The 26,844-nt window shown below is 43.2% G+C and overlaps 1 protein-coding gene across 4 annotated transcripts in view; it reads right to left on the bottom strand.

The window, feature by feature from the left end:
• NCMAP (non-compact myelin associated protein) overlaps nucleotides 1-26,133 on the bottom strand; it is a 610,040-nt gene extending 583,907 nt beyond the window's left edge. The window contains exon 1 of one of the 4 annotated variants that reach the window (XR_011560306.1): nucleotides 21,211-21,441. The gene's annotated coding sequence lies outside the window, so the exon portion shown is untranslated. Of the gene's footprint in view, nucleotides 1-14,332; nucleotides 14,464-21,210; nucleotides 21,459-26,049 lie in introns of those variants that run through there. The other 3 variants (XM_070764243.1, XM_070764241.1, XM_070764242.1) reach the window with 3 other exon arrangements.
• Nucleotides 26,134-26,844: the final 711 nt, after the last annotated feature.

Raw genomic sequence — 26,844 nt, 5'->3', positions numbered from 1 at the left:
TTGCTGGCTGCGTGCCTCTCCCCCCACAACCACTGTCCCTTGCCCCATGGGTGTCTCTTGAGAGCTTTCCTCCAAGCTCCCAACGCTTTGAATTGCAAAGTTGTTTGCACTGTGTACCAACTGCGGCCTCAGAGTTTCCAGCCAAAAAGGGCAGCAGCAAACATGAAAATAACTCTGGATCTGAACCTATAACGGCCGGCATTCTCCTCCAAGTGAATGGTGCCTTTGTGGACCCAACGATGACCTACTTTTGTAACCCAATCATCTAGTGTGGTCAGGGATCCTCTTTCTCCAACTTCTCCTTTTTGGAAAGAATCTTGTTCCAAAGTCCTCCTTTCCAGCTCAACCAGCCCCCCCTTCCCTCCCTCCCTGTCTCTCAGCCGGCTATCAATTTTTAATGCAGGGTCCTTGCACCATCCTATACATCAAATCCAGGTCTCCTATAGCAGTGATTTTCAACCTTTTTTGAGCCGCAGCACATTTTTTTACATTTACAAAATCCTGGGGCACACCACCAACCAAAATGACACAAAATGACACCCTAAGACACTCTCCTCTCTTTTTCCATCCCTGTCTCCTCCCCACCCTTGTGTGTGTGTATGTGTGTGTGTGTGTGTGTGTGTATACACACTCTTGAACCATTTCCAAAAACAGGTGAGGGCTGGGTTTTTTCTCTTATTCTTTGGGTGCTTTTTATCATATGCTTTAAATCAAGAGTCACTTCTCACTCTTTTGTTTCTCTCTCTTTCCTCTCATTCTCTGTCTCAATCATTTTCTCATTTCTCTTTTTTCCCCTCCCCCTTTCTCTCTCATTTCTCTCTCTCTCTTGCTTTCTTTTCTCTCCTCTCTCTCTCTTGCTTGCTTTCTCTCTCTCTCTTGCTTTCTCTCTTTTCTCTCTCTCACTCTCTCTCTTGCTTTCTTTCTCTCTCTTGCTCTATCTCACTCTCTCTCTCTCTCAGCAAAAAGTTGCGATACCGGAACCTGAGCTTCCTTCTTCGCGGCACACCTGACCATGTCTCGCGGCACACTAGTGTGCCACGGCACACTGGTTGAAAAACACTGCCCTATAGCAGTGATGGGGAACCTTTTTTCCCTCGGGTGCCAAAAGAGCATGTGTGCACACTATTGCACATGTGCAAGTGGCCACACCCATAATTCAATGCCCAGGGAGGGCGAAAACGCCTTCCCCCACTCCCGGAGGCCTTTTGGAGGCTGGAAACGGCCTGTTTCTCAACTTCTGGTGGGCCCAGTAGGCTCATGTTTCGCCCTCCCCAGGCTCCAAAGGCTTCCCTAGAGTCAGGGGAGGGTAAAAACGCCCTCCCCCATTCTCCTGGAGGCTCTGTGGAAGCCAAAAACGCCCTCCCAAAACCTTTGTGTGAGCCAAAAATCAGCTTGTCGGCACATACATGCATGTTGGAGTTGAGCTAGGGCAACGGCTCGCATGCCAGCAGATATGGCTCCGCGTGCCACCTGTGGCACCCATGCCATCACTGCCCTATAGGCTACCATGGAACATCTCAACTGCTGTTTCATGAGGCTTTTTTGATGGGTCAACATGGAGTGGAGTGGGTGGGTTGTCCCTCTTTTGGGGAGGGTGACAGCAAGGCTGAGTCAATATTATCTTAAAGCAGGGGTTAAGGGCCAAATTACGCACACGTTAGAAGACATTTCCATTTTTGGAAGACATTTGCCTCTGGCTGTTCCTTTCAGGAGGGAGAGATTTTGCTAGTTATTATTTTGTTACCAGTGGTTCCAAAAACCTCAATATTCTACACTTCAGACTGCAACACTCCAGGGAAAAGATACTGCAATATCCCCAAATCCTCCTCACTCCAGGAGAAGCATACTGCAAAATCTCCATTACCCCCCCGCCCACCCCACACACACTCCAGGGGGAGCATACTGCAAAATCCCCAATTCCTCCCCACTCCAGGAGAAGGATACTGCAAAATTTATTTATTTTATTTATTAGATTTGTATGCCGCCCCTCTCCGAAGACTCGGGGCGGCTTATGACAGTAATAAAAACAATATAGTAGTGGAACAAATCTAATATTAAAAAACATATAAAACTCTATCATTATTTTTTAAAAAACCAAACAGCACATTCATACCAAACATAAAACAAAGTATAATAAAGCCTGGGGGAAAGGGGTCTCAACTCCCCCATGCCTGGCGGTATAAGTGAGTCTTGAGTAGTTTACAAAAGACAGGGAGGGTGGGGGCAGTTCTAATCTCCGGGGGAGTTGGTTCCAGAGGGCTGGAGCCGCCACAAAGAAAGCTCTTCCCCTGGGGCCTGCCAAACGACATTGTTTAGCCGATGGGACCCGGAGAAGGCCAACTCTGTGGGACCTTATCGGTCGCTGGGATTCGTGCGGTAGCAGGCGGTTCCGGAGGTACTCTGGTCCAATGCCATGTAGGGCTGGTCATGACCAACACTTTGAATTGTGACCGGAAACTGATTGGCAGCCAATGCAAGCCACGGAGTGTTGAAGAAACGTGGGCGAATCTTGGAAGCCCCACGATGGCTCTTGCGGCTGCGTTCTGTATGACCTGAAGTTTCCGAACACTTTTCAAAGGTAGCCCCATGTAGAGAGCGTTGCAGTAGTCGAACCTCGAGGTGATGAGGCAATGAGTGACTGTGAGCAATGACTCCCGGTCCAAATAGGGCCGCAACTGGTGCACCAGGCGAACCTGGGCAAACGCCCTCCTCGCCACAGCTGAAAGATGTTTCTCTAATGTGAGCTGTGGATCGAGGAGGACGTCCAAGTTGCGGACCCTCTCTGAGGGGGTCAGTAGTTCCCCCCCCCCAGGGTGATGGACGGACAGATGGAATTGTCCTTGAGAGGCAAGACCCACAGCCACTATGTCTTGTCTGGGTTGAGTTTGAGTTTGTTGACACCCATCCAGGCCCCAACAGCCTCCAGGCAACGGCATATCACTTCCACTGTTTCGTTGACTGGGGAAGGATACTTCAAAATCTCAATTACCTCCCCACTCCAGGGGAAGCACCCCGACCTCTACCCCAAACAATCCTCCTTTCAGAGTAGCACTTTTCCAACTATGTTCCTGCAGCCAAATAATGTTTCAGGGAGAACAGGAAGAACAGAAGTCCAATCCTTGCTTTCTGAATATAAACTATAAAAGCTCTTTTCTCTCTAGGCACACCTGTGTTTCAATCTTGCACCTTTATTTTCAGCTGGGGAGGATGGGCAAACAAAGCTTTCATTCAATCTGCTGGCTGCTGTGTAGAGCCAATCTCAAGGAAACAGAGCAGCTGTTTCTCCTGGTAGGTGCTGACTTAATCCTGGCTTTCAACAGGGTCCTGCTTCTGCGCTGACTTTGCAAAGCCAGAAAGACTGTTACCAAAGCACAAACAGGAAGCCCTCAAGTCAGCACAGTTCACTTAGTGACCATTCAAAGTTAATAGCGGCACTAAAAAAAAAAGTGAGTTCACGCTTACGACCGTTGCAACACGCCCACTGGTTACATGACTAAAATTCAGAGACTTGGCAACTGGTTCACACTTATGACCACTTCTGCAGGCTCGGTTCATGTGATTAACCTTTTGACAAGGAAAATCAATGGGGAAGGCAGATTCATGTAACAACTATAGGTATGTTACCATCAACTGCAATGGCAAGGAAGGTTGTAAAATGGGGCAAAACTCATTTATTTATTTTATTTTATTTTATTTTATTTTATTTTATTTTATTATTTTATTTATTTATTTTATTTTATTTATTTTATTTATTTTATTTATTTTATTTATTTTATTTATTTTATTTATTTTATTTATTTTATTTATTTTATTTATTTTATTTATTTTATTTATTTTATTTATTTTATTTATTTTATTTATTTTATTTATTTTATTTATTTTATTTATTTTATTTATTTTATTTATTTTATTTATTTTATTTATTTTATTTATTTTATTTATTTTATTTATTTTATTTATTTTATTTATTTTATTTGTATGCCGCCCCTCTCCGTAGACTTGGGGTGGCTCACAACAACAACAAAGACAATGTAAGAACAAATCTAATAATTTAAAAAACACTAAAAACCCCATTATTAAAACCAAACATACACACAAACATACCATGTATAAATTGTATAGGCCTGGAGAAGATATTTCAATTCCCCCATGCCTGACGGCAGAGGTGGGTCTTAAGAACTTTACGAAAGGCAAGGAGGGTGGGGACAGTTCTGATCTCCGGGGGGAGCTGGTTCCAGAGGGTCGGGGCCGCCACAGAGAAGGCTCTTCTCCTGGGTTCCGCCAAACGACATTGTTTAGTTGACAGGACCCGGAGAAGGCCAACTCTGTAGGACCTAACTGGTCACTGGGATTCGTGCGGCAGAACTTTAAAATGTTTCAGTTAACAGCAGAAATTTGGGGCTCAATTGCAGTCGTACACTGAGAAGTACCTATATATCCCACACTAATTCTGTGTTTCCCTGAAAATAAGACCCTGTCTTACATTTTTTTTGAACCCTGAAATAAGCACTTGGCCTTATTGCCATGCTCTCCAAAGCCCGATCTGGGTTATTATTAGAAGATCTTATTTTGGGGAAAACAGGGTAGATGTCCACCCTGCCTTTCATTTGGGAGCTCCAGTTGGCCACACAAAATATACCTCTTTCTGTTTGACATAGAAATAACACTGAAATATTGAATAACTGAATTTGAACAAGCGAATAATGAAAGATTTTAATTTAGCATAAATGTTTATACAATTGTTAGAATGATATAAGCTTCTTAAAAGTGATACATATGATTTATAATATTCTATTTGTATAAAAAGGCATGAAATAGGGTGAATATTGAAATATTGAATGATTAAATAATGAAAGATTATAATTTCATCCAAATATGTGTATTATTACAAAGATTATATAAGCTTGATAAAGGAAACAAATATGATTAATACTCGTTTATTTGTATTAAAATATATGACACTCAGGTGCCACTCTATTCACACATTGATATGTTTGTTAAAAAATAAAAAAACTTTTAAAACCAGAATATACTTCCTTCTCTTTCCCCCACACCACCAGCCTGAAGAGCAGAACCAATCCATTCCAAAGTCCTTAAGGGAGTTTTTATGTATTTATTTCATTTTTTATTTGATTTATTTGTTTGTCAAATATGTACAAGATAGCAGTGTAGGTATAAACACAAGCAAAGTAAGTACAGATAAATAAGGGCAATAGGACAGTAGGATAGGGACGGTAGGCACAATGGTGCGCTTATGCACGCCCCTTACAGACCTCTTAGGAATGGGGTGAGGTCGACAGTAGACAGCCTAAGGTTAAAGTTTCTGGGGTTTGGAGAAGAAACCTATGGAGACAGGATGGAAATTTTCTCTAGCGGGCATACCACGGGGTTAACTGATATCTTGTGATAAAGAACCAGATCAACAATTAAGCTGTCGACTAAACAATGTCGTTTGGCGGGCCCCAGGGGAAGAGCCTTCTCTGTGGCGGCCCCGGCCCTCTGGAATCAACTCACCCCAGAGATTACAGCTGCCCCCGCCCTCCTTGTCTTTTGTTAATTACTTAAGACCCACCTGTATCGCCAAGCATGGGGGAACTTAGACACCTCCCCCAGGCTTTTATATTTTATGTATAGTATGCGTGTGTTGCATGGTTTTTTAAATGTTGGGAACTGCAAAAAACTGCACTACTCAGAACATGGTCCATCTAGTCTGCCCTTATACAATTTTCTGTATTTTGTCTTAGGATGGATATATGTTTATCCCAGGCATGTTTAAATTCAGTTTCTGTGGATTTATCTACCACGTCTGCTGGAAGTTTGTTCCAAGGATCTACTACTCTTTCAGTAAAATAATATTTTCTCACGTTGCTTTTGATCTTTCCCCCAACTAACTTCAGATTGTGTCCCCTTGTTCTTGTGTTCACTTTCCTATTAAAAACACTTCCCTCCTGGACCTTATTTAACCCTTTGACATATTTAAATGTTTCGATCATGTCCCCCCTTTTCCTTCTGTCCTCCAGACTATACAGAAACCATTAGCACCACTCAGTGTTATTTGTGACACTTTTTAAAATGTTTAGTTGACTTGAATTTCACTTTAATGAATAAAAGAGATCATTGTCATCACCACCACCACCACCATCATCATCCAAGTTGCTTGATCACTAGGAAATTTGTGACCTCCTGGTCATTCTTGGAGAGAAGGATGTGACTGGAATGAACTTTAAATTTTCTTGGATGATGTTGTTATCATTTTGCCTTGAAAAGGAGCAGAGGCAGGCAAACAGCAGGAGTAGAGGAAGTGATTTCCGAGTTCCTGCTGACTTTGCTTGTGGGAAGCTGGCAGGGAGTGATGGAAATCGCACACAGGTGACCACAAGGATGCTGCAACAGCCACAACAGCTTTGCAAATGAAACTGGCTTGAGCATCCTAGCAAATATACATGGGCTGCCTGGGAAATTCTAGGAATTGAAGTCTTTTTTTTTTTTTTTATTTAATTTTTATTACATTAAGAACAGGGTACAGAAAAGTAAAGGGAACACATATAATGTACATTCTAGCAATTATAGTTCACTTATATACCGTGTTTCCCCGAAAGTAAGACAGTGTCTTACTTTCTTTTTACCTCCAAAAGCCCCACTACGTCTTACTTTTGGGGTATGTCTTACATTGGAGGCGAGGGGCGCGTGGGGAGCTGCCGGAAAGGAGGCGGGCGAAGGAGGGCGCAGCTCCGGCCGCTCGCCTCGGAACTGGTCGGCCTCGCTGGCCACTTGCAGCCGAGCCTCGGCAGGGGAAGAGGCGGTGGCGCCGCGGCGAGGTGAAGGCGAGGGGCGCGCGGGGAGCTTGGAAGCGACGTCATCGGGCTCCCCCCCCCCGGCAATACCCCCGTGTTTCCCCGAAAGTAAGACATATGTCTTACTTTCGGGGTATGGCTTATATTAGCCGACCCCCCTGAAACCCCCGATACGTCTTACAATCGGGGGTGTCTTACTATCGGGGAAACAGGGTAGCATGCGTGATTGGGGAAGGAGAGGGAAAGAAAGGAAAAGGGACTTAGAAAGACAGGAAAGAAATACAAGAGGAGGAAGAATAGAAAAATAGAGCAAGACAAGAGTAGTAAGAAGAGTGTGGGGGACCAGCGTTAGAGCTGGAGCTTCTATGTTTTGCGGCCTGTAGTTTAAGCATAAGGTGGTATAGATTTTCCTGAAGTTTTATCCATATGTATTTGATGTAGTTGCTAGTGTCATCATTTATCAGCAATTTATAAATTTATTCATTCAGTTTCTTTGTAGTTCAAAATTTGTGTCGATCGATGTTTACATTTTATCGTTTCAATTTAGTATTATGATTCATGTCGTTATTTACTGGTTTTAGTTGGACATTTTTCTTGATGTATAATTTTTAAGTAATTTCTTTTTTTTAACCAATGGTACCATTGGTCTTAAAGGTCTTAAAGGTGAAATCTTATGGTGTGATTGGACTGTCTGACTGAGTGTTTTATTGGGTTTTTAGTTGCATTTTTTAATAGATTTGTTCTATATGCTTTGTTTTATACTCATTTTGTGAGCCGCCCCGGGTTTTCGGAGAAGAGCGGCATACAAATCTAATAAATTGAATTGATTGAATTAAAGTTGGTGAAGCTGAGAAACACTGACATTGACCCTGGCTAGATGCTGAACCCTCCACGATTGGACTCCTGTCTAAGGCTTCAGCTTCAACCGCAACAACACAAGAGCACGCAACAGATTCAAACTTAATACGAACCGCTCCAAACTTGACTGTAAAAAATATGATTTCAACAATCGAGTAATCGAAGCGTGGAACTCATTGCCGGACTCAATTGTGTCAACCCCTAACCCCCAACATTTCTCCCTTAGACTCTCCACGATTGACCTCTCCAGGTTCCTAAGAGGCCAGTAAGGGGCGTACATAAGTGCACTGGTGTGCCTTTCGTCCCCTGTCCAATTGTCTTTCCTTTCTTTCACCTATCTTATATATTCTCTCCCTTTCATATATCCTCTCCTCTAAGTTCACTTTACCCTTATATATATTACTACATGTCTATTTTTCTTCCTATGTATTTGTGTATTGGACAAATGAATAAATAAATAAAATAAATAAAAGGCTGGCGATGTGGTGGGCAAGCAGAAAAATGACATTGGGTAAGGTTGGATCTTTTCATGTTTTTGTTTGTTTGTTTGTGAAACATGTAAAAGATAGCAGGTATAGGTATAAACATAAACACAAGCAAAGTAATACAGATAAATGAAGACAATAGGATGCAGTAAGACATGGATGGTAGCCTTATGTATGTTCCTTACAGACCTCTTAGGAATGGGGTGAGGTCGACAGTAGACAGTCTATGGTTAAAGTTTTTGGGGCTTGTTTAACGTTTTATTGACTCTACCACAGTCGGGTAGTGAATTCCATGTATTGATCACTTCAGGTATTGCTGAAGTCGTATTTTCTGCAATTGAGTTCGCCGTGTAATGTAAAGAGAATTCTAAGAGTTTTTATGCTCATGGAGCAATCCAGCAATACAGAGAAGAATAGGATTGGGCAAGAGAGAATTTCGTTCATGGTGAAATTTTGAATGCTGCAATTTCAAACCAAAGCCCAAACATGTCTCAAGTCACAGTTTTCCAAATTTTGCAAGCCAGGACATTTGTTTGAAAGAACAATAGGGAAAAGCCTACTTAGAAATACTTCCTGATCGAATGATCATTCCTTTCAAAGGATTATTCCTTTCAATGATCAAAACATTTAAATATGTTAAAGGGTTAAATAAGGTTCAGGAGTGAAGTGTTTTTAATAGGAAAGTGAACAAGGGAACACAATCTGAAGTTAGTTGGGGGAAAGATCAAAAGCAACATGAGAAAATATTATTTTACTGAAAGAGTAGTAGATCCTTGGAACAAACTTCCAGCAGACGTGGTGGATAAATCCACAGTAACTGAATTTAAACATGCCATATACGTGTCATATACGGTAAAGAGAAAGTTGGGGGAAGGGAGGCTGAAATTGAAAATGATAAGACCCCGCAATTCTGATTGGCCCATTTTTACATGTAGATCACATCCTTGTAAAACTTATGACTTTGGGGGGAGCTACATGCTCCCCTATTATCAATGAAAAGGCCTTCCTGTTTATGCATACGTGGCTCCCGCAATGGGCTCCTGCTGGCACGGGCCTCTCTATAGAGCGGTGGTGAAAATGGAGCTGTGCGTGCAGCTTTCTGTAACTGTTGGATGGGTGTGCGCAACCGTGCAATATTTGGTTTCTGTTGATGCGCAGGAAGCTAAATCTTGCGCGCATGAGATTTTGTCAATTTTGGCGGGGGGTTTTGCTTCTGCACATTCACGTAAGCAAAGAAACTGCCAAAAATTGGCAAAATCTAATATCGTAAGAGTTTGCCAGTTTTGGGCACTTTTTTCCCTTCTGTGCATGCCCGGAAACAAAGAAATCGACAAAAATCAGCAAAATCTCGCACATGCAAGGACCTTGGTTTGAGATTTGGCTTCTTGCGCATGCGCAGAAGCTGAATCGCACGGCAATGTGTCGCACCCACGCCAGTCACTGAGAGCACACTGGTAGTGCTGGCGACGGGGAACCCTTGCCTGGATGGCACTTAGAACAGCAAAATGACTCAACCAGTATATGTAAATTTTTTTTAAAAAGTTTTAAAACACCAGAATAATTCAGTTGCTAGAATTCTTGCAAGCCTATTGCTATTCTACTGCAATAAATCTTGCTAGAGAAAACTCTGGAGGATTTTAAGTAGCTGACAAAAAGGCGGAATCCAATTCCTCTTACGGTATCTTTTAACTCAGAAAAGGAGCCCAAACAGCCTCCAAACCATACTGTATTTTTCAGAGTATAAGACGCACCTTATTGTTTGGGGAGGAAAATAGGGGGGGGGGGGGGGATTTATTTATTTATTTATTTATTTATTTATTTATTTATTATTTAGATTTGTATGCCGCCCCTCTCCGAGGACTCGGGGCGGCTCACAGCAGAGAAAAATAAATCATAAATAATCTGAATACATTTAAAACATTTAAGATTTAAAAAGAAACCCCATATAGTACATACACACTCACAAGCATATCATACACAATTTAAACATGCCCAGGGGCAGATGTCTTAGTTCCCCCATGCCTGACGGCAAAGGTGGGTTTTAAGGAGTTTACGGAAGGCAGGTAGAGTAGGGGCAGTTCTAATCTCCGGGGGGGAGTTGGTTCCAGAGAGCCGGTGCCGCCACAGAGAAGGCTCTTCCCCTGGGGCCCGCCAACCGACACTGTTTAGTTGACGGGAACCAGAGAAGGCCCACTCTGTGGGACCTAATCGGTTGCTGGGATTCATGCGGAAATGCCTACAAGATATTCATCTGACTATCATCCTTAGTCTGGTCAGCTTCAGCACATCAGATCGTGCAGAATGCAGCTGCGAGAGCAGTCATGGGCTTCCCAAGGTATGCCCATGTTACACCAACACTCTGCAGTCTGCATTGGTTGCCGATCAATTTCCGGTCACAATTCAAAGTGTTGGTTATGACCTATAAAGCCCTTCATGGCATCGGACCAGAATATCTCCAGGACCGCCTTCTGTTGCACGAATCCCAGCGACCGGTTAGGTCCCACAGAATTGGCCTTCTCCGGATCCCGTCGACTAAACAATGTCGTTTGGCGGGACCCAGGAGGAGAGCCTTCTCTGTGGCGGCCCCAACCCTCTGGAACCAGCTCCCCCCAGATATCAGAGTTGCCGCCACCCTCCTTGCCTTTCACAAGCTCCTTAAAACCCACCTCTGCCACCAGGCATGGGGGAATTGAAATTTCCCTTTCCCCCTAGGCTTATAGAATTTATACATGGTATGCTTGTATGTATGATTGGTTCTTTAAATTGGGGGTTTTAAAGATTATTTTAATATTAGATTTGTTTACATTGTATTTCTTATTGTTGTTAGCCGCCCCGAGTCTTCAGAGTGGGGCGGCATACAAATGTAATAAATAATAATAAATAATAATAATAATCTTCCGACTAGGGCTTTTAAAAGGCCTTATTCGGAGAGAATAACAATGAAAGAGCTTGCAAGCCAGTAAACGCTGGGAACATCTTTAGCACTTTGTTGGGGCTGGAAAGAAACATTCAGAGCAAGTAGAGCAATGGAAAAAACCCTGCAAAGACTTAGGGCTTGGAAAACATTCTTTGCAGAGAGTAACAATGAAAGAGCCTGCATGGTAAAAGCTGGGAAGATCGTTAGCACCTAGTTGGGGCTGAAAAGAAAAGCTTCGAAAAAAGCTACATTCAGAGCACCCAAATTTTCAGCCTCTTTTAGGGAGGAAAAAGGGGCGTCTTATACTCCGAAAAATATGGTATATTTTAATGTCGATGTAGCAATAAAAATCAGGCCGCCTATAAATCTAAGCAACCAGGCTGAAAAAAGGCCACATTAGCAGCTTCTTTTTTCTCTGTCAATAATAATAATAATAATAATAATAATAATAATAATAATAATAATAATAATAATAATGATGATGATGATTGGTTTTAAAATAAGGGTTTTTAGCTGTTTTAGTATTGGATTGTCGCATGTTGTTTTTACCACTGTTGTTAGCCGCCCCGAGTCTACGGAGAAGGGCGGCATACAAATCCAATTAATTAATTAATTAATTAATTAATTAATTAATTAATTAATTAAACAAACAAACAAACAAACAAGCAAATAAATAATAATAATAATAATTTACAGTATTAGATTTGTATGCCACCCCACTCCGAAGACTCTTTTGCCATTTGAAACGGTAGAATTTCGCACAATGGATTCTCTAAGGCAGTGATGGCGAACCTTTTCCCCCCCTGGTGCTGAAATAGCATGTGCGTGCACTATCATGCATGTGCGAGTGTCCACACTCATAATTCAATGCCTGGGGAGGACAAAAACAGCTTCCCCTGCTCCCCGGAGGCCCTCTGGAGGCCGGAAATGGCCTGTTTCCCAACTTCTGGTGGGCCGATTAGGCTTGTGTTTCACCCTCTCTAGGCTCCAAAGGCTTCCCAGGGGAGGGTAAAAATGCCCTCCCCCAGCCCCATGAAGGCTCTCTGGAAGCCAAAAACATAGAAACATAGAAGACTGACAGCAGAAAAAGACCGCATGGTCAATCTAGTCTGCTCTTATACTATTTCCTGTATTTTATCTTACAATGGATATATGTTTATCCCAGGCATGTTTAAATTCAGTTACTGTGGATTTACCAACCACGTCTGCTGGAAGTTTGTTCCAAGGTTCTACTACTCTTTCAGTAAAATAATATTTTCTCATGTTGCTTTTGATCTTTCCCCAACTAACTTCAGATTGTGTCCCCTTGTTCTTGTGTTCACTTTCCTATTAAAAACACTTCCCTCCTGGACCTTATTTAACCCTTTAACATATTTAAATGTTTCATCGTGATCAAAAACGCCCTCCCGGAGCCTCTGTGAGAGCCAAAAACCAGCTGGCTGGCACACACATGCATGTTCGAGAGATGAGCTAGGGCAACAGCTCGCGTGCCAGCAGATATGGCTCCGCATGCCACCTGTGGCACTAATGCCATAGGTTCGCCATCACTGCTCTAAGGTAAAAGTAAAGGTTCCTCTTGCACATATGTGCTAGTTGTTCCCGACTCTAGGGGGCGGTGCTCATCTGTTTATAAGCCGAAGAGCCAGCACTTTCCGAAGATTTCTCCGTGATCATGTGGCTGGCATGACTAAATGCCGAAGGCGCAGGGAACGCTTTTGGCCTTCTCCGGGTCCCGTCGACTAAACAATGTCGTCTGGCGGGCCCCAGGGAAGAGCCTTCTGTGTGGCGGCCCCGGCCCTCTGGAATCAACTCCCCTCGGAGATTAGAACTGCTCCCACCCTCCTTGTCTTCCGTAAACTACTTAAGACCCACCTATACCGCCAGGCATGGGGGATTTGAGACATCTTTCCTCCAGGCTTATTATAATTTATGTTTGGTATGTATGTGCTGTTTGGTTTTTAATGATGATAGGGTTTTTAGTTTTTTAATATTAGATTTGTGCCATTATAATATTGTTTTTATCGTTGTTGTGAGCCGCCCCGAGTCTTCGGAGAGGGGCGGCATACAAATCTAATAAATAATAATAATAATTATTATTATTATTATTATTATTATTTACCTTCCCACCAAGGTAAACTATATTTTTCTACTTGCATTGTTACATATGCTTTTGAACTTGCTAGGTTAGCAGAAGCTGGGACAAGTAACAGGCGCTCATGCTGCTACATGGTGCTAGGGATTGGAATTGCCGAACTGCCAACCTAACTGATCTGACAAGCTCAGTATCTTAGCCCCTGAGCTACCGTATCTCCTATGGACTCCCTACCAGCCTCCAATAATGAAGGGGAGAAGCCATCAGCAAAGGACATTTCCTCAAAGGAAAACGAACCACTCAGCAGTTTCTGCAGAGCAAAGGGAATTTCCTGAATTAATTCCTCTGCAAGGTTTCCTGAATTCCAAGAAACAAACACCAGCTAACTTGGCAAAACAAACAAACAAATGAAGCAGCCTTTGACCTGTCACACTGTTCTGTTTCTTTCCTGTCCAAAGGAGATGATGGCAGCCAATTTTGATATATCGCAGTGCAGCAGGGGTTTCTCAGAAAACTGCCCGCTGCCCCATTGCTATAAAAATGCTGCAGTTATGCCACTGGGATGGGAACATCTACACACAGTAATGAAAGACGCACTTCCAGAGCAGAATGGGACAATTCACTATGGCCAAGCCATTGTGGCTAACCATGACTAACCAAAAAGTAAAGTGCGGCTTATACTCAGGTGCGGCTTATACTCTGAAAAATACGGTAGATAGTCCTCAACTTACTATCATTTTTTTACGCAACCATTTGAAGTTACCATGGTACTATAAAAAGTGACTTATAAGCAATTCTTTCATTTATGATTGCCACAGCATCCCCATGGTCAAATCCTCAGCGTCAAAGCCATAAGGAGCATGGTCAAAGACAAATTCTTTGGTGTCCAAAGTCCAATCACACTTGGCCAATAAAGAATTCTGTTCTATTCTATTCTATTCTACTCTACTCTACCCTACCCTACCCTACCCTACCCTACCCTACTCTATTTTTATAGATTCGGGCGATTATGAGCAACCCGGAGTTACATGGTCTCCATTTGTGACCTTCTCAGCCATTTTCCAACAAGCAAAGTCAATGGGAGAAGTTGGGTTTGCTTAACAACCAACTGCAGGCTTCACTTAACAACTGCAATGATTTGCATAACAAGCACGCAAGAAGTGTTGTAAAATTAGACACAACTCACTGAATAACCGCAATGGAAATTCTAGTCCCAGTTGTTCATAAGTTGAGGACAATCTGTATGGCTTCTCCCAGGGGTGGGTTCCTCCCAGGTTCAGACCGGATGGCCAAAACCACTAACAACCTACTGGTGACGTCACTGAACGGGATCGGCTAGTGCCGGTCCATGGGCCCGAGTCTACGGAGAGGGACAGCATACAAATCTAAATAATAATAATAATAATAATAATAATAATAATAATAATAATATCTTTTTTAAATTGATAATAATAATAATAATAGTATCTTTTTTAAATTGATAATAATAATAATAATAATATCTTTTTTAAATTGATAATAATAATAATAATAATAATAATAATATCTTTTTTAATTGATAATAATAATAATAATATCTTTTTTAATTGATAATAATAATAATAATATCTTTTTTAAATTGATGATAATAATAATAATAATAATAATAATAATAATAATAATTTATTAGATTTGTGTGCTGCCTCTCTCCGTGGACTCGGAGTGGCTCACAACAAAAGAACACAGTATAACCAATCTAATATTAAAAAACATTTTAAACCCCAACATTAAAACCATGCAACACAATCATTCCATGCATAAAATACATATGCCTGGGGATATCTTAATTCCCCCCATGCCTGGCGACATAGGGGGATCTTTAGCAATTTATGAAAGGCAAGGAGGATAGGGGTGGTTCTAATCTCTGGGGGGAGTTGATTCCAAAGGGCCGGGGCCGCCGCAGAGAAGGCTCTCTCCCTGGGGCCCGCCAACCAATATTGTTTAGTTGACAGGACCCGGAGAAGGCCAACTCTGTGGGACCTAATTGGTCGCTGGGATTCATGGGGGAGAAGACGGTTCTGGAGGGAGGGTTTTTTGCGCATTTTTTTTTACTGCTTTGAAGGTGTTTCCTGTTCTCCTGCTTATAAAAGGGCTTCCTTCCTGCCCCCAGGCTTAAATTGACCTTTATTCCTTCCCCCGAACCACCAATCAGCTCCTCAGCTGTGTTTCGGGCCAGTTTCAGATAGTGAGCATGCACAGAAGCCAAATTATTATTATTATTATTATTATTATTATTATTATTATTATTATTATTAATTGGATTTGTATGCCGCCCCTCTCTGGAGACTCGGGGCGGCTAACAGCAATAATAAAACAGCATATAATAATAATCCAATACTAAAAACAGTTAAAAAGCCATTATTATAAAAACCAAACATACATACAGACATACCATGCATAAAATTGTAAAGGCCTAGGGGGAAAGTGTATCTCAGTTCCCCCATGCCTGGCGGCAGAGGTGGGTTTTAAGCAGCTTACGAAAGGCAAGGATGGTGGGGGCAATTCTAATCTCTGGGGGGAGTTGGTTCCAGAGGGCCAGGGCCGCCACAGAGAAGGCTCTTCCCCTGGGTCCCGCCAAGCGACATTGTTAGTTGACGGGACCCGGAGAAGACCCACTCTGTGGGACCTAACTGGTCGCTGGGATTCGTGCAGCAGAAGGCGGTCCCTGAGATAATCTGGTCTAACGCAACGCACGCACAACACACGCACAAAATGTCACGATGCGAACCAATGGCAAAGTAAGCGGAACCCATCCCAGCTTCTCCCTATAAACAAGGCAACTAGGAGGAAGAAAGGAAAATACGTTTTGGAAAAACTCGATGTGGCATTTTGGGTGAAGAGCTCAAGGGCTGAAAATGTCGTTAACGCCAAAGCTTTTGAAAGGCTACTCTATGAAACATGCCAAGTATACATGGAAGAATTATTTATCTTCTTCAGCACAGCAAACACTCAAAGTGTCTGAATGTTGACTTTTTCAAAGTATAACTGTCACTTTACATTGATTAAATGGCCCTTAGGCACAGACCTGGCAACAAAAATATGCCCGCTGTTGTTGATTTTAGTCGCACCAAGTTGAAAAAGAAGAACTGAACCAATAATGTGAAATAACAAAAGCTGTAGGAGCCTTGTGTTGTGGAAGGGATTGGCCTTTTAGCCACACTAGATGCTGTTTTAGGAACTCTTTCCAGAGCTCAATACCATCTTTCAAGACTGAAGGATGCCAATGATGATGATGATGATGACGAGGAGGAGGAGGGAGGAGGAGGAGGAGGAGGAGGAGGAGGAGGAGAGCAGGCAGAACTACCCTGTTTTCCCCAAAACAAGACATCCCCTGATAAGTTCAATCGGGCTTTTGAGTGCATGGCAATAAGGCCAAACGCTTATTTCAGGGTTCCAAAAAATATAAGACAGGGACTTATTTTCAGGGAAACACGGTAGGAGGAGGAGTTAAACATGTCATCAGCCTAGAGTCCTTGCTTACCACAAATGATCCAAGCCTAGACCCCCTTGAATCCCTTTAGTACCAATTTAGTGCTGACTGTTCATCAACTCTTCTGTACAGGCTTGAATAAATCTACGCTGCAATCTAGCAGATGGCCCTGATTCTTTGCACTTGACAAACACAAATAGCCATGTTTTCCCCAAAATAAACACACAAATAGCCTTGTTTTTCCCAAAATAAGACCCTGCCTTATTTTTTTTTTTTTTTGGAACCCTGAAATAAGTGCTTGGGTTTATTTTCAGGGAGCTCTTATTGTTTACCTGATTTCAACTCTGTCTCCCTAACCCAAACCAGAGGAAATGATGGGGACTGGATGCACGTGGGGCTAAATATATTTTGCTTGGGGAGGCTTATTTTCAGGGGGGAGCCTTGTTTTGGGGGGATGAGTTCCAAAGTCCGATTGGACTTATTATCAGGGGGATGTCTCACTTTCAAGCAAACATGGGTGGCACTTTCAGAAGATGGCAGATGTAGAAGATACTGAAAAGTTACTGAGAAGAAGAGAGTGCAGTTGCTCGAGGATGAAGGAAAAGCACTCCAGATGTATTTAGAGATCCTGGGTGTTATAATTATAATTATTATTTATTATTATTATTATTTATAGGATTTGTATGCCGCCCCTCTCAGAAGACTCGGGGCGGCTAACAACAGTGGTAAAACAGCATGAACAATCCAATTAATAAAAACAACTAAAAAACCCTTATAAAAAAAAAAATGACAACATAGAACAGAATTGCTGTCTTAATTCAAAATGACAGGTCACTTTTTCAGAGCCCCTGGTCCTGTGGGCGACTAAGTCATAGGCCATTTCCCAGCAATAACTTACAGCATCCCCGGAGTCATCTCCGCGGCAATCTATCACCAAGAGAGGGATTCTAAATCTTTCCCTGGATTGCTAAATGAGGCTGTAAATCATCAGCGTGGAAATGACAGTTGCTAGATGGACTCTAACACAGGGATTTCCAACCTTGCCAACTTTAAGACTGGTGGACTTCAACTCCCTGGCAGTTGAAGTCCACAAGTCTTAAAGTTGCCAAGGTTGGAGACCCCTGCTCTAAAAAGACAAAAATGGCCAAATCGTAATTCTGCAGAGATTGAATCTTCTCCAATTTAGTGCGCAGGAGACTAATGTGCAGGAGAAACCCAATATAGGGTGCAGGAGAATTCCAGTTCCAGTTCTTCATTTGCACCGCTGGTTCCACTAAAGCGACCAGTTAGGTCCCACAGAGTGGGTCTTCTCCGGGTCCCGTCAACCAAACAATGCCGCTTGGCGGGACCCAGGGGAAGAGCCTTCTCTGTGGCGGCCCCGGCCCTCTGGAACCAACTCCCCCCAGAGATTAGAATTGCCCCCGCCCTCCTTGCCTTTCGTAAGCTGCTTAAAACCCACCTCTGCCGCCAGGCATGGGGGAACTGAGATACACTTTCCCCCTAGGCCTTTACAATTTTATGCATGGTATGTCTGTATGTATGTTTGGTTTTTATAATAATGGCTTTTTAACTGTTTTTAGTATTGGATTATTATTATATGCTGTTTTATTATTGCTGTTAGCCGCCCCAAGTCTGCGGAGAGGGGCGGCATACAAATCCAATAAATAAATAAATAAATAAAAATAAATAAATGGTGGGAACCCTTTTAAAAATCTCTCTTACCCCTTATACACAAACACACACACCCCAGGAAAATTAAGCCCCATTTTTATTTTACTGTTTACACAATTTAGCTAACTCAGACCACATTAGATGAAACATTCCCTTCTACAAAGTCACTGAAGGTTTCAGTGACCTGGTTATTTTTTATTTATTTAAAAACTGTCTTTTAAAAAAACCAAAACCACAGTCCTGGGCTGTCAGGCTCAAAGGAAAATGAAACCATTCAAGTATCAATTATTAATCTAAAGGTTTATTTGGTGTTTCTCTAAACCCACATCAAAAGTGTTTAAATGTAAGATGTAGATGCTGATTAACAGTAAGGAAGTAATTATTGACCCGTCATACAAAGGTTGCTCTAGCCTAGCAGTTCAGATTAATATATACTGTACACGCCCAGTGATGGGATCCTAAGGGAACGGTCAGGAACGCAGTTCGGGTAGCAAAATTCGGAGCTCCACCACGTAGCACCCAATTTACACTGAAAGATGTCGAAACAAAATGCATAAGCCACGCCCACAGTGTGGTAGTAAAAATTTTGGTTGCCCATCACTACACCCCCCCCAATAAAAAGTATAGTTCTTTCCTCTGTCAATGGCTGCACATGTCCCCTTCTTAAATTTAAAATCTATATCCAGCGAATACAAATTCTCTGTATCTTTGCTCGCAACTAAGTATTGGAAGTTTTAAAGGGCTTCAATTCTGGGCATTACCATGGTTTAGACCAGTGTTTCCCAACCTTGGCAACTTGAAGATATCTTGACTTCAACTCCCAGAATTCCCCAGCCAGCATTTGCTGGCTGGGGAATTCTGGGAGTTGGAGTCCAAATATCTTCAAGTTGCCAAAGTTGGGAAACACTGGTTTAGACCAGGAGTCTCTAACCTTCGCAACTTTAAAACTTGTGGACTTCAACTCCCAGAATTCCTCAGCAAAGGAAAGCTGGGCAAAGCCAGCTGAGGAATTCTGGGAGTTGAGGTCCACAAGTCTTAAAGTTGCCAAGGTTAGAGACTTTAATTAGATAAATTCCAAGACACATCCGAAAAGCTCTCAAACAAGGGGGCAAAAGAAAGAAAATTTGCCACCTCAGAAGGTGTGTGTGTGTGTGTGTGGGGGTGTGTGTGTATGAGGGGATAATTACCTCAGCCAGCAAGTAAAAAATGTATTTTTTGCTTTCACATCCTACAGCTATTCCCAATTTTTTAAACTACCCCCTTCGTTTTAAGATTATAAGCCTGTCAGTCAACCAGTCGGTCAGTCTCCCCCGACCCCGTGTGTGTGTGTGTGTGTGTGAGTGTGTCTGTGTATATGTGTGTGTGTGAGAGAGAGAGATTTAAGTACCCCGTTTTACGCTTTAAAGGGGGGGGGCTCCAACCTTGGCAACTTAAAGACTTGTGGATTTCAACTCCCAGAATTCCTCAGCAAAGCATAGCTGGGCAAAGCCGGCTGAGGAATTCTGGGAGTTGAAGTCCACAGGTCTTAAAAATTGCCTAGGTCGGAGACATCCCCGCTTTAAAGCCACCCCAACCTGTCCGAAAGGCGAGGAGCTGCCCAGACGTGAAAGCTCAGATTCGGAGAAGGAAGGGGGGTGGGGAACTGTTTTAATCAGCGCCCGGTTTGCTTCATGAATTCCCGCTTCACCTGAGACTGAGGGGGAAAACTCTGGCGAATCACCACAGCCGATCCTAAAAAAAGGCTCCGCTTAGGATCTCTCTTTCGAGGGAATCCGCTTTTTGAAAGATTTTGAAAAAGCGGGATATTTAGTTATTTATTACGAAAGCGGGGGTGGGGGGAGGGGAGGGGGAGCGCCTGTGTGTGTAAAAGTTTCTTCAATGTAAGGCCGCTGCAGGTGTTGATAGCCACAGTCCAAAGTCCTATGAGAGCGCCAAATTATTATCGAAAAGCGGTGTGTGTGTGTGTGTTTGTGTGTGGAGTTGGGGAGGGAGACCCGTCCTCCCCTGAGGGAACCTGTGTGTGTAGGTGGGGTGTAGCTCGGGAACCTGAGGGACCAGATGGAGGGGTGTGTGTGTAAGGGGGGGCTTACTCCTGAGGGAACCTGAGGAGCCAGATGGAGACGTGTGTGTGTGTGTGTGTGTGTAGGGGGGACCCATACTCTCCTGAGCGAACTTGAGGGACCAGATAGAGGCATGTGTTTGTGTGTATGTGTAAGGGGGGGGGGAAACCGTACTACTGAGGCTGAGGGAACCTTAGGGGCCAGGTGGAGACGTGTGTGTGTGTGTGTGTGTGTGTGTGCAAGGGGGGGACCCTACTCTCCTGAGGGAACCTGAGGGACCAGGTGGAGACTCTGTCCCTCTGTGTGTGTGTGTGTGTGTGTGTGTGTGTGTAGGGGGGGACCCATAATCTCCTGAGGGAACTTGAGGGGCCAGATAGAGACCTGTGTTTGTGTGTGTGTGTGTGTGTGTGTATGAAAGGGGGGTGTCCTTCATCTCCTGAGGGTACTTGAGGGGCCAGATAGAGGCATGTGTGTGTGTGTGTGAAAGGGGGGGGACTCGTCTTCTCCTGACGGAACCTGAGGGAAAAGATGGAGATTGCTGGGAGCGGGGCGTCCGTGTTCCGAGCACCTCTCTCAGAAGGAGCCGCAGGACCGTCCGCCTCGCCAGCGCGGAAAGGGGCGCGGGAGCCCAGGCTGAGCAGGGCAGGGGGAGCCTCTCAGCTCCCGCGCGCTTTTTCTGGGAAACCCACCCGCGAAGGGGCAGCGGGGAAGGGGGAGAAGCGCGCGGCCACGACGGGAGGCAGCTCCGCGCGAGCGCCTGGGCGTTCCTGGCGCCCTTCGCGCGGGACGAGGGCGCGCTTCCCGGCGGCGCTGCCCCCCTCAGATCCCCAGCCCTCCCCGGCCCGATCCGCGGCTGGCACTCACCTTCTCCCGTACAGGCGTCTTAGCGGGGCGACCGGGACCGTCTTCTCCTGGCACCGCTCGCTGCCGCCATCGCCCGCCGCGCTGCTCGGGGTGCGCCCCAGCCCCTCCCCGGGCGTCCTGGTTCAGGTGATGCGGTGGGCTGGGCTGGACCAGGCGGGGGCTAGTCCGCTTTTCCCTCCGCCTCGGCTGCTGGCCAAGAACGAGCGAGGCTCGGCGCCTCCTTTTTAAAAACCGTCCTTCACTTGGGGAGGGAGCTGGGCCTGCGTCCGCTTTTATCTTCGGGCCGGAGGGTGGCGTGGTCCACAGGGAAAGCAGCACTCTGAGGCATGTGCAGAGTGCGCCTCTCTCTACAGTTCGCCATGAGGGCGCCATAGGGCTGTATAGCCTTGGTAGTGCTTGACTTAGAGAATTTGTCAAAAGCATTTGTTTTTTGAAATTACTAATAACTTATGTATAAGTCCTTGGAACAGCATATAAATCCAATAAGTAAGTAAATAAGTAAGTAAGTGATTGGATTATGTCCAATCACACTTGGCCAATAAATAATTCTATTCCTATTCCATTCCATAGGCAGCAGACATCACTGTGTAAAAACTGAGTTATACTTCATTAAGCATAAAATCACCCAGGTTTTGGTTTTACCCAAATAGCTTTTTCTGCTTTTTTTTTTTAAAAAAATTATTTTGCATTGTCATCTTGAGGACTAGTCCATCAATGATAAATTAGTGAAGATTGGACTTAATCCCTGGATAGTTCAATGGATTTGCAGCTGGCTGAAGCATAGACACCAGAGGGTTGTTGTGAATGGCGAGTATTCTGAGCAGAGTCAGGTTACAAGCGGTGTGCCACAAGGGTCTGTTCTGGGTCCTATTCTTTTTAATATGTTTGTGAGTGACATAGGGGAAGGTCTGGTAGGGAAGGTTTGCCTATTTGCCGATGACTCTAAAGTGTGCAATAGGGTTGATATTCCTGGAGGCGTCGGCAATATGGTAAATGATTTAGCTTTACTAGATAAATGGTCAAAGCAATGGAAACTGCAGTTTAATGTTTCCAAATGTAAAATAATGCACTTGGGGAAAAGGAATCCTCAATCTGACTATAGTATTGGCAGTTCTGTGTTAGCAAATACTTCAAAAGAAAAGGATTTAGGCGTAGTGATTTCTGACAGTCTCAAAATGGGTGAACAGTGCAGTCAGGCAGTAGGGAAAGCAAGTAGGATGCTTGGCTGCATAGCTAGAGGTATAACAAGCAGGAAGAGGGAGATTATGATCCCGCTATATAGAATGCTGGTGAGACCACATTTGGAATACTGTGTTCAGTTCTGGAGACCTCACCTACAAAAAGATATTGACAAAATTGAACGGGTCCAAAGACGGGCTACAAGAATGGTGGAAGGTCTTAAGTATAAAACGTATCAGGAAAGACTTAATGAACTCAATCTGTATAGTCTGGAGGACAGAAGGAAAAGGGGGGACATGATCGAAACATTTAAATATATTAAAGGGTTAAATAAGGTCCAGGAGGGAAGTGTTTTTAATAGGAAAGTGAACACAAGAACAAGGGGACACAATCTGAGGTTAGTTGGGGGAAAGATCAAAAGCAACATGAGAAAATATTATTTTACTGAAAGAGTAGTAGATCCTTGGAACAAACTTCCAGCAGACGTGGTAGATAAATCCACAGTAACTGAATTTAAACATGCCTGGGATAAACATATATCCATCCTAAGATAAAATACAGAAAATAGTATAAGGGCAGACTAGATGGACCATGGGGTCTTTTTCTGCCGTCAGTCTTCTATGTTTCTATGTTAAACACCTACACCCCAACTTTTTGTTACAGCAATTGTTGAGTAAATGCAATGTTCGCTGAGAAGCATTTTCACCAAACATTAGAAAGCACCATAATTGCCAAGCATCCAAAAGGCAGTCAAATAACCATGGTGTGCAGTGGTGGGTCGCTACCAGTCCACCTTGGTTTGGGCGAATGGGTAGCGGCGATGGCAGGAGGCTCCGCCCACCTGCCCAGATGTCATCAGACGATCTGTGCTTGCGCGGAAAGTTCTGTATGCTCAGAGTTCCAAACCAGTAGCGTAAGTAAGTGAAACCCACTATTGATGGGGTAGGGTGGTTGCAGCCATCGGAACTTTGGAACCAATCACAACCACGATTTTGGGGTCCTGTTCACGTGTGGGGAGCATCCATACTGGCCTTTGAAACATGGCTTCTCTTGGAAACTGACCTTGGTGTTCCTTAAAATTTCTTGGCACTCAAACAAGCAGAACCTTCACCCCACCCCGCGCCTAAAAGGTCAAAATAGGATTTTCTTTGCTAAAACAATTATTAAAATGTACTTTAAAACATTGGGATGCTGGCAATTCTTCTCAGAAACTACATTTTAATGTAGGAGGAGGAAGCAGGTCAGTCTTAATTATCCAAACATTGGAAGGAATCTGCTGTCCCCCTTTCTTCATATGGACAAATCTTATTAAAGGGCACATGCTTTTGCTTCTGGGTTTCAACATGGGCTCGTTTTGAAGAAAGGAAGGGCTGTAGGGCACACAATATTAGTTTCTTCGCCTTCTGCCTCCCTCCTACATAAGCAGAGTCCTGCACAAGCCGTTTAACTCTCTGCTGGCTCTGCAGGCGTGCCGCCTTCCACCAAAGGGCCACTTTCTACATTCGGATGAATGGGCCTATTGAGTGAGCTTCTCTGCCCGGCCTAAAACTGAAGCTGAAGGGACCACATGGCCGAGTTCTCTTTTTGTTCATGGCTGAACTAATGCCCCTTCCTGCAGATTTAAAACAAGCATGTTTGCCCACAAGCTATTTTTATTCCCTGCGTAGGGAGTTTTTTTTTTCTTTTTCCACACAGGGCTGCATTCCACATACTGCACCATTCCTTCTCCCCCCACCCCACCCCACCAAGCTTCTTAGTTGATTTTGTGGAAAGTTTATAAAAATGGGATGGGTGTCTATTTTTCCCCTCGTCTTTAATGGAAACAAAAGATCTTCCATAAGTCAAGCTCCAATGTTGCAGACATGTCAATACATTTTTTTAAAAGCCCTAATTGATTTCTTTGTGTTGCTTTTCTGGTTCCCACCTCAAAATATCCAGTCCACTTTAATTTCCTGGTAGGCCATTAACATTTTTCAAATTAAGCAACTTTAAGATAATAATAATAATAATAATAATAATAATAATAATAATAATTATTATTATTATTATTATTCATTGGATTTGTATGCCGCCCCTCTCTGCAGACTCGGGGTGGTTAACCACAATAATAAACACAACATGTACAATCCAATAATAAAAAACAACCAAAAACCCCTATTATAAAACCAAACATACACACAAACATACCATGCATAACTTATAATGGCCTAGGGGGAAGAGCTATCTCAACTCCTGGCGGTATAAACGAGTCTTGAGTAGTTTACGAAAGACAGGGAGGGTGGGGGCAGTTCTAATCTCCGGGGGGAGTTGGTTCCAGAGGGCCGGGGCCGCCACAGAGAAGGCTCTTCCCCTGGGGCCCGCCAAACGACATTGTTTAGTCGACGGGACCCGGAGAAGGCCAACTCTGTGGGACTTTATCGGTCACTGGGATTTGTGCGGTAGCAGGCGGTTCCGGAGGTAATCTGGTCCATTGCCATGTAGGGCTTTAAAGGTCATGACCAACACTTTGAATTGTGACCGGAAACTGATTGGCAGCCAATGCAAGATGTGTGGACTCCCAGAATTTACAAATTGGCGCAGCAAATATTGGTAGTCTCACATCAAATAACTGATATTGAAGCCTACTGAAAGGTTTCCTCATTGGCACGGAAGTCCAAAGTTTATTTGGAGCTGTGCAGGAATATTCAATTCTGTTCCTCCTGCAGGTGGCCTGTGCGGCTCCATTTCACAAAAGACCTTCCACCTTGTTTTCTTTCCACAAACATGAATACAGTCTACCGGTATTTATTTTTTTTTAAACTGCAGAAGCAGATCAGCAGTTTGCTGGCAAGATAAAGGCAGAATGCCCTGGAAATGCAACAAAAGCTATGCGTGAGTAAACAGTAAGTAAATATTTACAGTTCTGGAAGAAAGAACTGTCATACTAAAGAGGAGCCTAAGATTTATATAAGGCAGAATAGGCCTAAATTAGCCCTGGCTGTTTAATGATTGGTAAGATTGCGGCTCCTTATCTCTTTAATTGAATTGTGTTACTGGGAAAGCAATTACATTTCACAAAGGTAGACTCCACATCTGGATGATTTTGCCATTTTTTCATTCAGATTCTCTTTATATTCTCTACTGGCTGTACAATGAAGCCCTGGTAATACAGAGAAGCAAAGATATACTATATTTAAAAAACAAATAAATACAGTGTTCCCTCGATTTTCGTGGATTCGAACTTTGCGTAAAGTCTATACCACGGTTTTTCAAAAATATTAATTAAAAAATACTTTGCGGGGGTTTTCCCTATACCACGGTTTTCCCCACCCGATGATGTCATATGTCATCGCCTAACTTTCGTCTGCCTTTAATATTTTTTTAAAATAAACTTTAATAAATAAACATGGTGAGTAATACCGGTAATCTGAATGGCTGCGAAGGGAATGGAAAATTGCAATTTAGGGGTTTAAAGTGTTAAGGGAAGGTTTGTGATACTGTTCATAGCCCAAAATAGTGTATTTACTTCCGCATCTCTACTTCGCGGAAATTCGACTTTCGCGGGCGGTCTCGGAACGCATCCCCCGCGAAAAGCAAGGGAACACTGTAAACCCAAAAGCATTTTTTCACAGATTGAACATCTTTCCTACTGCTACTTTTAAACAGGATTTTATTTATTACCTTATGAAGACTTGGTCCCTTCCTTCTATTGACCTTGAAACTTGCAAAATACTGGACTAATTAACCAACTACAGCTTCAATAGCACTGATTTCCTGATCAGACTAAATAGAAAAAGAAAGATCACAGAGTTTGTTGAATATATAATGCAGATCACATCATATGACCTGGCTGCAAATATTACGTAAGGCAAGCCATGGACTATGTTAAGCCCTTACAAAGCATGTGAAGGACAGACAAGAGAATATGCAAAATTGTGTCAAATCGTTCTCAAGACCAGTTCTATTTTCAAAATGGCCCATCAGGTGCCTAATAGATTGTAATCAGGCAACAAAGCCATCTAGGTCTCTTTGGTTGCTGTGGGTGGAAAAAATATTAAAATCTGCCTTTATCTATATAATACGAAAACTCTCACGTGTGTAACCTTAGGTGGGTGAAATGGAGCATCATAGGGCAAAACTTTTCAACCAAGGTAGTTCAAATGGGCTAAATTACAGAAATCTGTCAAAAATCCAAGATCCATGACTTTCATGGAATTGAAATTTGGCAATTTTTATAAAACATATTACGAGATAAACATAATCATAATTTCTTTTTTATGGATGAATACAAGTTGTCATAAAACATTTCCTGTGATCAGATCCTGATGTATGTATGATGTGTGTTATACAGTTCATTGTGAAGGACTATTTTCAAGTCTTCCTGAATTTTTAAAGAACATTTCCAGTACATTGGAACAGGGGTCCCCAAACCCCAGTCCAGGAACCAGCACTGGCCCACAGCCTGCCAGGAACCTC

The sequence above is a fragment of the Erythrolamprus reginae genome, chromosome 11 (genome assembly GCF_031021105.1).
Source record: "Erythrolamprus reginae isolate rEryReg1 chromosome 11, rEryReg1.hap1, whole genome shotgun sequence".
Taxonomy (NCBI): Eukaryota; Metazoa; Chordata; class Lepidosauria; order Squamata; family Dipsadidae; genus Erythrolamprus; species Erythrolamprus reginae.
Note: the sequence above shows the minus strand (reverse complement) of the source record. Positions and strands in the feature narration are given on the sequence as shown.